This window comes from Peromyscus leucopus, chromosome 15 (assembly GCF_004664715.2).
Source record: "Peromyscus leucopus breed LL Stock chromosome 15, UCI_PerLeu_2.1, whole genome shotgun sequence".
In the NCBI taxonomy this organism is placed as follows: Eukaryota; Metazoa; Chordata; class Mammalia; order Rodentia; family Cricetidae; genus Peromyscus; species Peromyscus leucopus.
In genome coordinates, this window is record NC_051076.1 from 69,507,845 (window position 1) to 69,523,574 (window position 15,730).

Genomic DNA, 15,730 nt, shown 5'->3' on the forward strand with positions numbered 1-15,730 from the left:
TGTGTATTTGTGTGACGATGCGTACTCGCGAGTGCCATAGTCAGAGGAGAACTGGCTGGAGGCGGTTGTTGCCCACCACCCTGGGGGCCTGGAGACAGACCCAGGCTGTCAGCCTTGGCAGCTAGTGCCTTTCCGGCTAGGCCACCTCACTGGCCCTCATTGGACGCTTTGTCATAGCAGTGAGAACAGTCACTAATACACAACCCGTCTTAGCCGCTGTCCTGTTTTTTTCTTCGTTGGAGAGCTGGACAAGGTGTCCTTCGGGTCTAGAAGGACACAGACACTTTCAGCAAAAGCCACGCGACAGTGACTGGATGCTCTCTGTGAAGCAGGGATGACGGCGGCTCCCACCTTAGCGGGGCTGGAAGGATTAAACTAGGAAGTGCGTGTGGAGCTTTCAGCAGTGCCTGGCAGTGGAGAAAGGCTTTCACTGCCTCCTTTCCCCCTACCTAACATTATCCAGCTCACTTTCTTGTGCATCTTTGCATGTGTGTGTGTGTGTATCTTGTGTGCATGCGTCTATGTGCACATGGCTGGGAAGGCCAGGGGTCGATGCTGGTGTCTTTCTCAGTCACTTGGGATTGTGATGTTTTTGCCTTCCCAGTGCTTGGGGTGGCTGTGCTGGCCGTTTTACCGGGTTGTGGGTATTGAACTCAGGTCTCCCTGCTCATGTGGACACGCCTTACTGACTAACCCATCTTCCCAGCACCTTTTGGCATGTTTTTAAATTATTGGCTTTCCCCAGCATCCTCATGACCCTATCTTAACAGGAAATATTTCCCTGACATTCTCATTACCCTTGTATCAACAGACGAGGATATGCTGGGCAAGTGCCGGTCATGTCTGCCTTGGGGATGAATGAAGAACGCTAAAAGCCCAAGAGAGTGCTTGCTTGGCCAATTTTTCCAGACTCTGGAGAGTTTTGGGTACACCATAGAAGCTGGGCGTTCATGGGAATTCCAGGACACACTGCTGAGTGCCAGTTGGGGTTCAGGATCAGAACCTCTCACCTGGTGGCCTTAGGTGAGGAACTTGGTCTGTTTGAGGCCCAGGTTCTTTCCTCCTGAGCTTTGGGTGAGGACTATGCTAGAATAATGTTTTAAAGATTTACTTTATTATTATTATTATTATTATTATTATTATTATTAGTAGTAGTAGTAGTAGTAGTAGTAGTAGTGTGTTGTGTATATGCACATGTGTATTCTGGTGCTTGTGAAGGCCAGCAGAAGGCATCAAATACCCTAAGTATGGAGTTTTAGGTGGCTGCGAGCTGGCCAGTGTGGGTGCTGGGAACCAAACTTATATCCTCTGTAAGAACAGCAAAGGCTCTTTTGGACTATCTCTCTGGCCCCAAAAATAAAATTTTTAAAAAGTTTATTTAAGATGCCATTTTCTTTTTGAGCATTTATTTGTTTATTTTTGAGACAGGGTCTCCTGCACCCCAGGGTGGCCTCAAATTTCCTACAGTAGCTACAGACGACAAGGAACTTCTGATCCTCCTGCCCTTACCTCCCGAGGGCTGGGATCTGAGGTCTGTGTCACTGGTCTTCCTGTGCAGTGCTGAGGTGGGGCCCAGGGCTTCCCGGATGCTGGGCAAGCTCTCTACCCACTGAGCCACGGCTGACGTCTATCCTGGTTCTTCTCCCCGATTCTTAGCTGTTCCTGCTGTCACGGATGCCGTCCCTCAGCACATTCTTTGCATCTCCGCTGGATGCATTGATGATGATGCTCCAGGAGCAGATGAGCTGACCACAGACAAGTCACTCTGTGGCAGACCTCCACCGGCTGAAATGGGGCCAGCAGTCATTTCTCTTTGAATACAATTATTTAACCAAATCAAAGTCCAGTGACCTGATTTTACTCCCTCCGAGCTCCCTAATGTCCTCCGCAAGCCCAGCGGAGCCTGGAAATGGCCCAGGTGGACGCAGTCAGAGAGCCCGGCCCCTCTGATAGCAGAGATTTGGCAAACACTGACTTAAAACTGACTTCCTCTCTGTGAGCTGCTTCCTCTGACCTTGGACTCTCCTAAGTCCCCAGAGAAGGGAAGAGATGAGCTTATCATGGCCTGCTCTCAGGAGAGACAACTTCTTCCAAATTCTGTGAGTGTGAATGTGTGAGAGTGTTTGTGTAAGTGTGCAGGAGAGCATGTGAGTGAGTGTGTATGTTTATGTGTGAGTATTCATGAGAGCATGTGAGAGTGTATGTTTATGTGTGTGTGTGTGTGTGCATGAGAGCATGTGAGAACATGTGTGTGTTTATGTGTGAGCATGTAAATGTGTGTGAGTTTGCAAGAGAGCATGTGAGAATGTGTGAGTGTATGTTAGTGTGTGTGTGTGTGTGTGTGTGTGTGTGTGTGTGTGTGTGTGTGTGTCTGTGTTATGTGCAGGATGTCAGAGGACAACTTGCAGAGAGACATTGCTTCTTTCCTCCCATCTTGCAGGTACTGGGGATCGAACTCAGGTCACCAGCTTTGGCGGCAAGCGCCTTTGCATGCTAAGCCATCTCAACAATCCTCTCCCAGATCTTTCTAATTCCAAACCCTGTTGTTCTCTTTCCCCAGCACCAGGCTGCCTCCTACCAGCTGTAGTGGATAAAAATGCCCTTGCTTCCTGCTTGGGCATGACATATTTGGGTTTGTAGTCAACCTCCAAGATCCCTGCAGAGAGTCTGAGCGCACATCTGCAAATTCTCCCGGTGTCCTGGGAGGTCATTTGTCTGGGCCAAGAAGCCAGAGCAGCCAAGTGCTCCGTGGCCACTCTTTTCCTATCTGCTCACCCCACTTTGCTGCCTGCGGTGTGGGGCCCGAGGCCCCATGGGACCACCCTACTCCTGGTCACCACAGGAGTTTCAGTTCTCCCCACTCCCAATCCTTACCATATGAAAATTATTAAGTCGTCAGCATGACCTTCCTTATAGGAACAGTGCCCAGCAACTGAGAAGGGCCTTCCTTCAAATAAATAATGACCACCGTTGACAATTGCAGTACAAACATGACCTCCACACATGCTAATTGCTGTCATTGTTAAGACACTGGTCTTTACTAAGCACACATGTGGCCTGAGGCTGGTGGTCAAGAACACAGGCACAGTGAAAGCTGGGAAGGGCCAGGGAGGGCTGCAGCCAGTAAAACATGCATGGAGGCTGAGGGATGGACTTTCTGAGCCTCTCTGTCTCGCATTGTTTGGGAGCCCCGAGGTCAGGAAGTCGGGCCCACACTCCTGTGTACCTGCCCTGGGTGGGAACACAATTTTTCCATGTAGTTCTGAACATATGCAGACTCTGGAGAGTGATGCACACAGATACACACACTCAAACATTGGCACACATTTTTGCAGTGTGAATGTGTGTTAGTATGTACACATGTACACATGAACACAGCATACAGTCTAAATGTGCGTAAACACACAGGTGCCCACACACCTGCATTCAGTCCATTTGGATTTTTTTAAGGGATGAGGGCCAATTGTGGGAGATGCAATCACTAAGTCTGCAAACTGCTTATACACAAAGTGAGCTCTGCCTGCCTCCTACTGTCCAACACTGGTGATTTCAATGCAAACCATGTAGCCATTGGTCAGAAAACTAAATTTTGGCTACAAGTAAGGAAAGGGCAAGACAGCAATGCCCAATAAGCAAAGAGGAACTGGAATTCTCTTCCATGTAGAAGTCCAAAGGTGGGTGTGAGAATGGCCCCCATAGGCTCATACACCTGAATGTGTGGTCTACGATTTGTGGAACTGTTTGGAAAGGATTAGGAAGCGTGGCCTTATTGGAGAGGTGTGTCACTAGAGGTGGGCTTTGAGATTTCAAAAGCCTATGCCATTCCCAGGTAGCTGTGTCTGCCTCATGCCTATGGATCAGATGTAAGCTCTCAGCTACTGCTCCAGCACCATGCCTGCCTGACTGCTTCCATGCTCCCTGACATGATGGTCATGGACTAAACTCTCTGGAACTGTGAACCCCCAAGTTAAATGCTTTCTTTGATAAGTTTCTTTGGCCATAGTGTCTTATCACAGCAACTGAAAAGTCACTAAGACAGTCCAGGGTTGTCTGGCAGCCTTGCTCACAGAGTCCCTGAAGGCTCTAATTCCATCCAGGTCTTTGCTATACCAAATGCGGCCTCCATTCCCAAGGACATTTCATAACCAAATGGACTTTCCAACACTCACCCCACCCTGTGGTGTCTATTTTTAACTCCCAACTAGCTTTGACACAGCCTAGAGTTACCTGGGAATAGTCTTAATAGAAGTATTGTCTACACTGGGTTAGCCATTGGGGATGGGGGGGTGTCTTAATTAGGTTAATTGATATTGGAACACCAGCCTACCATGGGTGACATTATTCCCTAGATAGACATCCCAGAAGTTTATAAGAATAGCAAAAGCTAGCAGAGACCAAGCAAATAAGGTTGAATTTATTCTCTTTACTCTTGACTGTAAATGTGTGACTAGTTATTTGAGTGCCTACATTGACTTCACCATTGCCCTTAGATGGACTAGGATTTAGAAGTGTAAGACAAATAATCCCTGTCTTCCTCTATGTTGCTATTTGGGAGGTACTTGTCACAGGAGCAGAAGTGAAACTAGAACCCCCCCCCAATCTGCACCCCTACAATCTGGCCTGTTGTAAAAATCAAGGCATGAAGGAGAAGGGGTGGGGAGGTACCTCTAAGATACGTTCCAAAGCTGCCACATGGCATTTCCTATTAGCCAGCTGTTAGTTATGTGGTCATATTATGCTGCAGGGAAAGCTAGGAATTGCAGTCTTCCATCTATATGACCTACAGCTATGGGGGAAGTGAATCCTTACTCTGAGGAATCTGTGTTTCTGGGTGCAGTGAAAGCAGGCACATATCACTCAGTCACAGATGGAGAGACTGAGTCCTACGAGGGCTGAGGCCCTGCCCTGGGTCAAAGTTGTTCGTCAGCAGCAGAATGAAAAAGCTGAACTGTCATTGCTTGGAAGTCTCCCTCAGCTGCGAGCAGCTTGGGGACAGGGGACTGGAGCAAATGTGGGTGAGCTAATGTGGGGTGAGGGCTGCAGAAATGGTGGTCATGGTTTAGTTCTTTTTCCTGTGGCTGTGACAAGATACTCTGACAAAACCAATTTATAGGTAAAGGGGTTTATCCTGGTGTTGGGAGCTCAAAGGTCCGTATGCCCACAGATCACCAGGGAAACCGGCAATGTTATGCACTCAGGAGTGTATTTTCAATGGGAAAGATGTAGAGCCCGTTTTTCATCTAGAAAGCTGGGAATTGGAGGTGATCAACTGATCTGTGTTATCTGTTGGGCCAGGCCATATCAAGCTTCCACAACCGGGACCAGAGATACCGAACAGTCTAAATGATCCTTACATTATCTGTATAGCTAGAGGCTCTCCCAAGCTCCCACAACCAGGACCAAGAGTTGGATAATAACCCAAATGCCCTCCAGATGGAGACCAGGCCAGATCCTTTCCTAGGCTCTTAAGCTAACACATGCAGCCTATCTTCAGAATCCATCTTCTTGGAAGAAATGATATGCACCCTAGTTGAGTTTAAAAGTTTAGATGTAATTATGCTTCCTTGCACACCGGACATTGTATTAAACCAGGAAACTTTTATATTTTATATAAATATATATTTTTTTCAAATTATGTAGTTTTAAATATACTGACAATAAACCGCATGGCATCAGACTCCCTGAAGTTTGATCCAGATTGACGAAGTCAATTTGAACCGAGTTTTTATTCTCACCTCTTCATGGACTGCTGCCTGCCCTGACCCCTGCGGAGACCTCTTCCTCCTGGCTCGCGGTTCAAGGGTGCAGTCCATCAGGCAGAGAAGGAAGGGCAGCAGGAGCTGGAAACAGCTGCTCACGTGACATCCACAATCAGGAAGCACACACCTGCTCTGCTCTGCTTTTTCTCCATTTATACAGACCAGGATCCTGGCCAGGGAACGGTGCCACCCACAGTGGGTGGGGTTTCCTATCTCAATGAACACAATCAAGATAATCCCCTACAGGCATGCCCAAATATTGGGGGATTTATTAAGGCAATTCCACGTAGTTAAAAGGGAGGTTTATTTTGGGGTAACTCACAGCAAGTAAAGGGATCGGTTGCAGGATCCAGGAGAGGTGAAGCACAGTCCAGCAGGGTTCTCTGGAGAACTCTGCTCGGTCTACCATCCAGCATCCAGGATCACCAGGAACCAAGAGAGCCAGCACATCTGGATCTCAGGTCTTAAGGGTTCCCGTCTGGGCCTCACCTCAGGGGCAGGTCATAGGTAGGCAGGACAGTTACCGGAAGCCTCACTGGGGGTAGCACTTCCAGGTCAAAGCTGGAACAGCTACCCACTACACCCAAAGGCTAACCTGAACTAGATAATCCCTCACAGGGTGCCTGGAGGTGTGTCTCCAGGGTGATTCTAGATCTGGTCAAATGGACCATTAACACCAGTCATCACAATGCACATGTATGAATGAGTAAAATCTGTGGAAACAGGGATAGAAGATGATGGAAGAGGCCTAAACACCCTTTTCCCACTTCTCCATGAGCGTCCAACTGCCACAGCAAATGTACTCATTCTAGAAGTTGCTGTATTGCTTGCAGCCATGTCCAACCATTTGTCTTTGCAACATGGTACCATCTATAGATCTCATACTCAAGAACCCTGCAATCAAGTTACAAAAAAAAGGAATCCCCTCTCAGGATGCTTTTAGTAAGCTTACAGTTTTGTGTGGGGCCGTGTGGCAGTCAGGGCTTTCTAGAGAAGCAGAACCACTAGAATGAATGGATACATTAAAAATCTCACAGTTTCAGGGCTTGGGAGATGGCTGCTGGCAGAGTGCTTGCCTTGCAAGTCCTGAGGTCCTGAGTTCCGTTCCCAGAGCACATGTGGAAAAGCTAGGCATGGTGGTATGTAGCAGGCCTTTACTTCTAGGCCACCCACCTGGTCCCAAATCACGACAGGGAGACTTCTTTTTTTTTTTTTTTTTTTGGTTTTTTCGAGACAGGGTTTCTCTGTGTAGCTTTGCGCCTTTCCTGAACTCACTTGTAGCCAGCTGGCCTCAAACTCACAGAGATCCGCCTGCCTCTGCCTCCCGAGTGCTGGGATTAAAGGCGTGCGCCACCACTGCCCGGCTAGACAGGGAGACGTCTTATTAGTTATGAATGCTCAGCCTCATTCTTAAATGCTCAGCCTCATTCTTAACTTAAATTAACCTCTTTCTCTTTATCTACCTTTTGCCTCAGGGCTTTTTACTTCTCTTTCCTTCTGTATATCTTGCTTTCACTGCCTCTTGTATCTGTTGGCTGGCGGCTGCCTGGATTCTTGTCCTGGGCATGTCTCTCACTATCTCCTCTCTTCTTCTTCTTCTTCTTCTTCTTCTTCTTCTTCTTCTTCTTCTTCTTCTTCTTCTTCTTCTTCTTCTTCTTCTTCTTCCTTCTCTCCTCCTCCTCTCCTCCTCCTCCTTCCTCCTCCTCCTCCTTACCCCCCCCAGCCTAGATTTCTTCTCCTATTTATTCTCTCTGCCCGCCAGCCCAGCCTATCCTTTCTCTGCTTAGCTATTGGCTGTTCAGCTCTTTACTAGACCAATCAGGTGCCTCAGGCAGGCAAGACGAAACAAATGCAACACATCCTTACATAATTAAACAAATGTGGCATAAACAAAAGAAACACATCTTTGCCTAGTTAAAGTAATAGTCCACAACAGTGGCATATGCTGTAAGTTCCAGTGCTGCAGAGGCGATTGTGGGCACCTTTGCAAGTTTACTGGGCAGCCAGCCTAGCCTACTTGGCAAAGTCTAAGAAAGAAAGGAAAGACAGACAGTACCTGAATGACAGCCATATATGTGCATCCTCATACAGAACACATGTAAGTTTGCACACACACACACACACACACACACACACACCCGTAACACTTTTATGAGTGGGCCACATTTGTAGCTATCCCAGGAAAACATCACATTCTAGATATAGTTTCTACTGAATGTATGAATGTGGTCATTTCTTCAACACCATAAAGCTACCACTCTAAGTTAGGTCCTCTCTGTGGACACCTGAGTCACCTCCCAAAAGTCCCATCTCCATAGTCCATCACATTAGGCATTAGAGGTAGGGAGGCCCATTTTGTCCACAGCCATATGGATGTTCCTTAGCTTCCTATGGGGTCACAGTTTGAAAATATCTCAAGTGGGCAATGCATGGACACAGCCAGCCCATTGAACCTCCTGACGCAGCCACCTAGCATGACTGTATGGCTACGAGGGGACCTTGGCTTCCTACTTTAGGCCAGAACCACATGAAGGTCAGAGAGCACAGTGTTGGCCACAGAAAACCAAAACGCAAGTTCTGCTTGCCACTGGATGCATTTGACTTTGGCACCAATGTACAGGTCAAAATTGTAAATGAAACCATTGTAAGTTGAGGACTGTGTTGGTTACTTTTCTCTCCTGGGTGACCAAAGCAGCTTATGGTAGCGTTGATTTTCACTCACAGTTCAAGGGGACAGTTCATCGTGGTGGGAAGTCATGGCTGCAGGAGCCTGAGGCAGCTGGTCACATGGCAACCACAGTCAGGAAGCAGAGAGAGATGAACGATGGTGCTCAGCTCACTTTCTCCTTTTTGTTCAGTCCAGGACCCCAGCCCATGGAATGGTGCTGCCCACATACTAGGGTGGGTTTTCCTGCCTCAGTTAACCCAATCTAGAAACTTCCTCATAGACAAGCCTGGAGATCTGTCTCCCGGGTGATTCTCAATCCTGTTAAGGTGACAACATTGATCATCATAGAGACCGTCTGTATGTTGATGTTCCTCTTAGGGACAGAGATCTCAGTGCTCAAAGTCATGGGCCACTTTTCTTCCTCCTCCTCCTCGCCTTCTTTTGGCATCTCCAGGCCCTGAACAGTTCTTGCTGTGAGTAAATTGAAATAGTTATTTTCTCAGAGTTTAGTTGAAGAGATCCTCATAGAAGAGATGTAGATTTCATACTATGACATTTCAGACTCTAAAAGTCTAGGGAAGGATCTGTGTGAGGCTCAATGACATGTCAATCAAAATCAGTGGCTGGTCAGCTTAGGGACCCTGATCTATCATGGACACATGGAAGCATGGTAATGCCATTGAAAGCAGTTTTCTACTCCATTTTTTTAAGGCTGTGAGCTCATCTGAGCCTGGTTCACCTTGGATCAGTAAACCTTTGTTCATTTATTATTATTTGTGAGTGTGTGTACATGTTTGCTCGGTGAGTGCAGGTGCACACATATGTGGAGGCCGGAGGTCAATCTTGGGTGTCTTTTTCAGTAGCCTTCTGCCTTTGATCCAGGTTCTCTCACTGAACCTGGAGCCAGCCAATCTGGTTAAGCTGGCCAGCTAGTGAGCCTCGGGCCATCCTCTGTCTCCACCTCCTCAGCCCTGGGACTGCAAGGGAGCTACACAGGTTTGTTTGTTTGTTTTTGTTTTTAGATTTCTTCTTCTTCTTCTTCTTCTTCTTCTTCTTCTTCTTCTTCTTCTTCTTCTTCTTCTTCTTCTTCTTCTTCTTCTTCTCCTCCTCCTCCTCCTCCTCCTCCTCCTCCTCCTCCTCCTCCTCCTCTTCCTCCTCTCCTCCTCCCTCTCTCTCTCTCTCTCTCTCTCTCTCTCTCTCTCTCTCTCTCTCTGCTCTCTCTCTCTGCCACACGTGTGCAGTGCTCACTGAGGCCAGCATAGGGCATGGAACCCCCTGAGTTGGAGTCACAGGAAGTTGTGACCGCCCTGACGCGGAGCTGGGGACTGAACTTAGGGTCTGTGGAAAAGCCCCAAAGGCTCTAACTGCTGCCAGCTCCCTTCAGCCCCACACCTGCTTTTTTATGTGCATTGGAAGGGGAGGGGATATTGAAAACAAGTCCTCATGCTTGCCAGGACAGCAAGCACTTTATGAACTATGCTGACTGAGTTTATGTCAACTTGACACAAGCTGGAGTCTTTTTGGAAGACAGAAATTGAGAAAACGCTCCCACCACATTGGCCTATGATCAAACTTGTGGAGTCCCTTTTTTTTTTTTTTTTTTTTTGATGGATGATTGATGTGGGAGGGTCCAGCTCATCGTGGGCAGTGCCTCTCTTGAGGTGGTGGTCCTGGTTGCTGTAAGGAAGCAGGCTGAGCAAGCCATGGAGAGCAAGCTGGTAAGTCGAGTTCCTTCCTGGCCTCTGCTTCAGTTTCTGTCTCCAGCTTCCTGCCCTGAGTTTCCTCAGTGATGGGCTTATAAGCTAGAAAGTGAAATGAATCCTTTCTTCCCCAAGTTACTTTTGGTCACGGTGTTTTTCCACAGCAATAGAAATCCTAACTAAACACAGGCTGACCAGTCCCCTGAGTCCTGTAAATGCTTATTGAATGAATGAATGAATGGAGCTAGAAGCCACATCAAGGTTTGGGAGAGACCTCACCATTGAGGGCCAGAGAAAAACTCTCCAGTGTTTTTCTCTGTTCCCATCACAGCCCCAAATAAGAACACAACTTTCCCTGACTGAAGGGAACGTACAGTCTCCAGTGTCATGGACCACAGCTCCATACTAGGGGCCCAGCGGAAGCACAGGAGAGTCATGGAACAAGCCTTTTGGGCAACTTATCTCTTGGCAAGATTAAGCAAGTTCTCTGCTGGGAAGCCCGTATTGCAGGCCTGCAGGGAGGACCGGCCCTCAGTGTTTGCACCTTTTTACCCGGCATCTGTCCCTGGGATCAAGAGAGCCGGGAGGCTGGATTAGATGGGTCAGCGCCCTGATTGACAGTGACACTTCCTCCCGAGAGCCCCCACCTGCCCCCGACCTCTCCCGCTGTTCCTCTCCTGCCTAACCCGGCCCCATCCTGTTCCCGAGAGCAGTCCTGCCTTCTAATCTCTTTACCAGGAAATGATTTTCCTGGGTGTGAAATCCCTGTCCGAGGGGGAGCACGGCGGATCTGTCCTCCCTTACCTCCAGGCTGACCGCGGGCCATCTCCTGGAGACATCTGGCATGGAGGTGGAGCAGCTAGGGCTAGGAAGGAGCAGGCCTGAGGTCCTTTACCCTCCAATGTGAACAGGACCCTCACCTCCTAGGTGGGCTCCCCCTAAACTGCCCCTCTGTCTCCCTTCAAGGGACTTTCTGAAAATGTTAGATCTCTATCACTGGTGACAGTCAATGACTGTGCCCTGTAGGAGCAAGTGGCAAGAAGGGGGAGGATTTTAGTTTGTTAATAATGTGAAATTTGCAGGATGATTCTTGAGACAAATGAGCACCTTATTGTATGGATATTAAGCTTTCTGCTGACACATGCTTAGCCTATTTTACTGTAGACTCATTACAAGTTGAATTATTTTGCTCCGAAGAGAGTTGACAAAGTGCTGGTTGTCTACGCAAGCATGAAGACCTGACTTCAAGCCCCCAGATGCATAAAAATGACAGGTGTGAGCACCTGAGTTCAGAGCACTTACACGTGAACAGCATGTGGCGGAGCTGTAACAGCGCTGAGGCAGAACCCAGGGGCCAGCCAGTTAGCAAGTTCTCCCTTCAGTGAGAGATGCTCTCTCAAAATCAAGGTGGAAGGTACTTCCTGAGGAATGACAACGTGAGGTTATCCTCTGACCTACATACCTATGCATATGAGAGCGCGCGCGCGCACGCACACTAGAAATGTAAAGACTCATGTCACTGGATGCTGGTGCATACCGATTCTGGACGTTCCTTGGCTTGTAGGCACTCCGATCTCTGCCCATGCCATTAGACAATGATCTTCTCAAGTGGCTATGCATCTTCTTCTAAGGACACGGGTCCTGTTGGACTAGGGCTGTGTTTCTAGAGGATCTGCTCATCTTTACTTGATGACACCTGCAGAGATTAGATATCTATATGAGGTCAGAGTCTCAGGTCCCCAGTGAGGGATCCCGTACCTCTTTATGCAAGCGTATATGTTAGTGTAAGCAATTCACTGATACTTGAATGACTGAGTAACTCTTCCCAACTCAAATCTTCGTTGTTTTAAGCCAACCGTTTTGTGGAAGTTGGTTAGAGCACAGAAAACGAATCCAATAACCAGACAAATGAGGAGTGCGGACTGGCACGGAAGGCCCCCATGAAATGTGGTGGGGAGCTCCTGGACCATAAAAGGTAACAGGGCTATTTCTGGGAGCAGGGGCTGGATTTGGGAGGGCCAGGCTCCTGCTGCTGAACCTGGAAGTGGCCTTGGATGTCCCGACAGAGGCCCTCAGACTGGCAACCCGGTGGGAAGCATGCCTTTTTGATGTGTGTGCCTGTCCTCAGGGCTGTAGATCAGCCATCAAAGGTGGAGAGGGCACAGCCTCGGAATCTTGCTGACAGAGCTGGGGTCCTAGCATCAGAACATGTCTTAGGGGATGCAGCTACCTTTGAGCCAGGCCCTCTGGACAGACCGACAGAAAACAGGCCCCAGCACAAGACACCCCCCGCTGCCCACCCCCTTCAAGGACTCCTCTCACTGAAGGCATGTTTCACTGTCGCCCTACTTGGTCCAAATGCCTGGAGTGTTCTCGAGGCCCCGGAAGCTGTCGTGTGGAACTCTACAGGCGCTTGTGCTCTTCCTGGCTTCAGGGCAGGTACGGAGATCACTGTCTCTCTTAACCTTCACGGTCACCTTGCTGGGAGGGCCCAGGGCACCTCACTGCAGATGTGAACACTGAGACTGGCCAGATTAAACACATGGCTCAAAGGCACAACCACAGCCAACCTGAGTTTGATCCCCCAAACCCAGAAAGTAGAAAAAGTTGCCCTCAGACCCGCACACACATATGCGTACATATGTTCATGCGCACAAAATAAAAAAAGATGGGGAAAGAACCCATCGTCAGAGAAATGACACCTGAGGTTGACCTCTGGCCTCTACATGAACATACAACCGCACAAGCGTGAACACACCCACACAGAAACATGGACAGAAGCAGGATCCAGGCATCCAGCGTCTATTTACTTTACTCATATCACCACATCCTTCCCTTGGAACTGAGGCTTTCCTTCCAAGTCTGGCTCAGCATGGCATGAGGTCATTCTGCATTATTTGTGGAGGCTGTCTCAGGAAGGCCAAGGACCAAGGTGAGGTTTCCCAGCAGTGTTGGAGTCTGGACAGGTGCCAGGCACCTGTATGGGGATCCCATACTGCTTCCTCACTTGGATCCATGCCTGTGGGTGGAGTACTGCCATGGCTGACCCACACTTCCACCATCAGATGGTCTCACGGGAAATGTTCAAGACACTTCAGAGCGCAGGGGCTCCCGGGGCTCAGGCTGAAGCCAGAGAGAAGGCCGGGAAAGCAGGGGTTCCCCAGGTTCATAGCCAAAACCTTATGGCTGCTACTTACTGCGTCTTTGCTGCTGGGTGTGAACTCGAAAGTGTGATTCACCATCACAGGGCCAAGCCAGGGTGTGCAGCCACAGCCCCAGAAAGTCCCTCTACAGACCAAAGGCCTCTTCCTCCTGCCTCCCCCAGGTTCCCACGTGGGATGCCCTGTTCCTCCGGGCAGGGACACCGCACCTGCCCATTCACACAGAGGCTGCCCACAATGGAGGAGTCTGTGTTTATGTCTGTCGCTGTAAATAAAGGGTACTCAGCGGGAGGAAGGAACACTGGGTTCTGGAGCACCGTCCTTTCTGGAAGCCCCCACACCTAGTCTCCTAGTCACCTATGATTCAGCCCCTACGCACGGGGCCTGATCTCACCAGAACATCCACTTGGAAGGAAGAGGCGTGTGGCCTGCCCTGTGTTGTTGGAAGGGAGGAAGTATGGGGTTCCCATGCTAGCCACAGAGCCCAGAGCCAGGGCACACTGGGGTTTTCCACGGACCCCAGGGCCAGGCCTCGGTCTCCAGTGTGTCACCTGGAACTTCCAGGACCCCGCTGCATCCTCAGACCGTGCTTGTCACTCCTCTGGGAAGCTTTCCCATCATGACTAGCTTTGACGACCATGACTTCTGCCCTCCTGCATCACAGCAGGCGCCCCACTTCAGTCTCCACAGGGCTGGGAGAGCAGAACACACTCCCTACATCCCCCGCTCCCCCAGCCTCTTTTCACCCCTCTCCCCCTTTCCTGCCTACTGTAGAGGGGTACAGCCACTGCGGTTCCTTTGTGCATGGCTGGCCTTGGCACAACCATGAGAGTAGGGCAAAGGAGTCTTTCGTGGCTCGCCCCGCGGCTGCCACAAACCGGACCACGCGCTCTTCTCGTTCAGTGTTTCATTAGCTTATATTAGTTACATACGAAGGTCAGTTTCACTATGACATGCTCATCCATGCAATACATTGTGATGATGTTGACCCCAATTACCATCCCTTGTCTCCTTCTCCCTCACTGATTTCTCTTTTCCTCCCAAAGAGGCCCCCTTCAGGTTTCATGTGTGTGTCTATGCGTGTGCTGTGTGTGTGTGTGTGTGTGTGTGTGTGTGTGTGTGTGTGTGTGCATGTCCCAATGAATTTAGTTAGGGCTGCTTACGGGAGCATGGGTGAGGGTTATTCACAAGAACATGGTCAACTTACCAGGGTCTACACCACCGAAGAAAACATCTCTCCCTCCTCTGGAAACCACAAATTTGCCTGTCAGTCATCAGGGAAATGCAGCGCCAAGCCACGCCCCTCTCCGGGATGGAATAGCAACAGGTCCAGCCATTCTTAGGTCTTGCGTAGATCGTCAGAGCGGCTGTGGATTCAGAAGTGCCATGATCACACCGGGCCTGAAGACGACCCCACAGCACACCACCCCTTCCTCCGACTCTTACCTCCTCTCTCTGCTTCCTTTTCCATGGGGCTCGCTGAGCCTGGGAGGTGGTGACACACATGTCCCAGTCACAGCGGAGATGTGTTGAGTTACTCAACACACATCCAGCCGCACCCTCTGCTTAAAACAGAGATTTTTAATCTCCGCCTTTCAAAACACGGCTGTGGCGGTTTGAGTGAGAAGGGCCCCCACAGGCTCACATATTTGAACGCTTGGTCCCCAGTTGGTGGGACTGTTTATGAAGGATTATGAAGTGTGACCTGTTGGAGGAGCTGGAGTGTGTTCTCGGGGGTGGGCTTTGAGGTTTCGAAACCCCATGCCATTCCCATTAGCTGCCTCTGTCTCTGTCTCTGTCTCACGCTCGTGGATCATGGTGTAAGTTCTCAGCGACGGCCTCATCACGGTGCCTTCGTGTCTGCAGTCATGCTCCCCACCATGACTGTCAGGGACTCTGACCTTTGGGGACTGTAAACCCTAAATAAACTCTCTCTTCCATAATTTGCTTTGCTCATGATGTCTTATCACTACAATAGCAAAGTGACTATGACCGTTGCCCTCCCACGTGGTTGAGCTACATGTTGTTTGTTGATTTGTTGAGACAGGGTCATGCGATATAATCCTGGCTGGCCTGGAATTAACCATGTACACCAGGCTGGCCTCAGACTCATAGAGGTCCACCTGCTTCTGCCTCCCAGGTGCTTGGATTAGAGGTGTGTGCCGCCACACACACCTGTTGCTTGGTTTTTTAATTCAGTCTCCTCTAACCCTAGATTATTGATGCCTGTTTTTCATGAGGTTCTATGAGATGCTGGACGCCCATCGATAATAAAGCAAATGCAGTCCCTGCCCTTCTGGAAAGCACTGTTCTGTGCGGAGAGCACAGCCGACCAATAAACCAACAGCTAGTTCATAACTCCACTCTGGAAAGGGCTTGAAAGGCTGGGTAGACACAGGTAGAAAGACGGGCTGGGTGGGAATGGGTTGATGCTGAGTGGTG

The 15,730-nt window shown here is 49.4% G+C and overlaps 2 long non-coding RNA genes across 2 annotated transcripts; both read right to left on the bottom strand.

The window, feature by feature from the left end:
* Positions 1–1,404: 1,404 nt before the first annotated feature.
* On the bottom strand, positions 1,405–6,177 carry LOC119089123. The gene is made up of 3 exons (XR_005092955.1): positions 6,082–6,177; positions 5,736–5,968; positions 1,405–1,785 (listed from the first exon to the last, which is right to left on the bottom strand). It is a non-coding gene; the product is annotated as an uncharacterized LOC119089123 (long non-coding RNA).
* Positions 6,178–8,630: 2,453 nt separating this feature from the next.
* Positions 8,631–14,990, bottom strand: LOC119089171. The gene is made up of 4 exons (XR_005093043.1): positions 14,735–14,990; positions 14,496–14,655; positions 11,665–11,823; positions 8,631–8,898 (listed from the first exon to the last, which is right to left on the bottom strand). It is a non-coding gene; the product is annotated as an uncharacterized LOC119089171 (long non-coding RNA).
* Between the last annotated feature and the right edge of the window lie 740 nt (positions 14,991–15,730).